Raw genomic sequence first — 2,356 nt, forward strand, 5'->3', positions numbered from 1 at the left:
CATGTTATTATATATTTCTAGACCTGTGTATTCTGTACAAAATAGATTCAAAATAGAAACGAAAGACGGAGTCGCAACACGTCGAACAGAATCTCTGCACAATTTTAAAAGTACATATAACCAAATTGAATGACAATAAACTTGGGGCTAAACAATTATGCAAAATTTTTATCATACCAGAGTAATAATAAATGTTTTGTATTATATACCGAGATTTCGTAAATAATAAAAATAATTGAAAAATATATTTACCCGGGGACTACACATTTTGTCGGCACATAGGTACATGTGGTACCGCTCACGTATATGTACCTCTACCGGTACATGTATATACTGTCTGCGTCTTGTGAATTATTTAATGCAATTCATTGGGTTCATCTATGATACATGTAACCTCATGTACCATATTAAGTAGAGATATACAAAGCAGGCTACGAATTATTTAGCACTGATTTCTGCATATGCATGGCGGAATTTAATTACCGATCGATTTACTCATCAGAGAAAATGAAGTCCAAATGAGGTGTGCATGAATGCATTTTTTGCAAAAATAATTGAAATGTAGGTAAGTTTAATCGCTTATTTGAATCAAAATTATATATTGTTAGATGTTTGGATTTGAAATTAGATCGGCCGATAAGTGTCGAAACACCTATGTCATAAAACGGAGGAAATGCGGAATAGGCAAAATCAAAACTTACTTTATCATCCTGTAGTGCTCTCATCAAATAATGATTGTATGCTTTAAATCTAACATAGTACATGTATTTTACCCTATCTAATTTTCATTTGCAGATCGGGGGGGGGGGGGGGGGGGGGGGGGGGGGGGCTTGACTTGAACGGGTGTTCTTGACAGCCTCTCCTCTACTTTGAAACAGGCATATTTGTTACCCAAATTCCATGTTCAAATAGACCCGATCCCACCCCCTCCCCAAATTGCGTAGAAAAAGAACCAAACCAAACATTTGGTTATAATTTTTGTATGAATCTTTAAAATAATAAAGTAGGGGATATAGAGGAGATGAAGCACTACCCCCCCCCCCCTCCCCCCGCATCCTCCTAGGCATCTGATTTCACCTCTGGTACGTCCAGGATCCATGTTTGTCCAACTTTTGCGGTTACGGGGGGGGGGGGGCACTTTATGAAACAGGGTGTCTGGGGGCCGAAATATGTCATTTTTGATAATGTGAAATTAGTAAAATGACGCAAATGTTAAGGGTTTGGGAAAAAATTAAGTTCTCTCAATAAAGTAATTCAAGAAATCAAAAGATTTTGTCATTTATATCTCCGGGAATGGAAGAAATTATTGCTTCTTTTATCGTTTAATACATTTTTCTAAACAAGATACCAAGATTTACCTTAAATTTGAAAAACTGGTCGGTGATATGATTTTAAGTAGGGGGGTGGGGGGTAGTTTGGTTTGGTTTGGTTTGGTACCTATATGCATTCTTTATATTAAATTTCAAAAATAAATACATTTATACTGGATATGATTTTTTTGGCATTTATCTGAACAATTTACGCTCAAAATGGGAAGAAAAAACCCCAGAGGAAATTCAGACTGTTTTGTTTCCAAATTGAATTTGCTTTCATACCAACTAAAATATTTTCACAAATTAACCACTTTTAAGAGCATAATATCTAAACGTTGTGTTTGATGTTTTAAAACAAATGTGTTTTAGAGAAAGAAAAAAAACATCAGTCCGATTTATTTGTTGCAATTTTAAATGACCTCAGATGACCTTCAGTTCATCATATCTTTTTATCCAATTCATTGACATGCCAATATTTTTGGTTAGTCCTGTAGCTATGGATGCTATCTTTAAATCATAGTAAAATAATTAAAATCTAATTACATTCAGTAATTGTTTTTGACCATTTTCCTAGAAAACTCTATCCTCAAAAAGTTATTTTTTAGAGGCGCTGAGGAAATTCGGACTGAATTTTGGGTAATTTGTTTTTCTGTTACGTGGAAAATATTTTCACATCATAGTGTCTGCACATAGACTGTTTGTATGATGGCCATTAAATATAGTCATATTACAATCTGTTTGTTTGTTGTACATATTTTTGGATCTACAACTGCTAAATTTTGGCCTTTTGTGTTTTTTCAACACTGTTAGGTTCAGGGTTTTTTTTTCTCATGGAAACGAACTCATTAACATATATAAAAATTGTCATTTTTCAAACAGGAGAGACCTCCTTTCTATGATAAAATGATTTTCAGAAGAATCTAATTACTTTCATCTCAGCATCATTCTCAACACACCAGCAAACTTCAGAGGGCACAAAACACAGCTGCAAGATTAATAACACGCTCAAAAAAATTCGACCATATTACTCCTGTTCTAACTTC

Source organism: Ostrea edulis, chromosome 4 (genome assembly GCF_947568905.1).
Source record: "Ostrea edulis chromosome 4, xbOstEdul1.1, whole genome shotgun sequence".
NCBI lineage: Eukaryota > Metazoa > Mollusca > Bivalvia > Ostreida > Ostreidae > Ostrea > Ostrea edulis.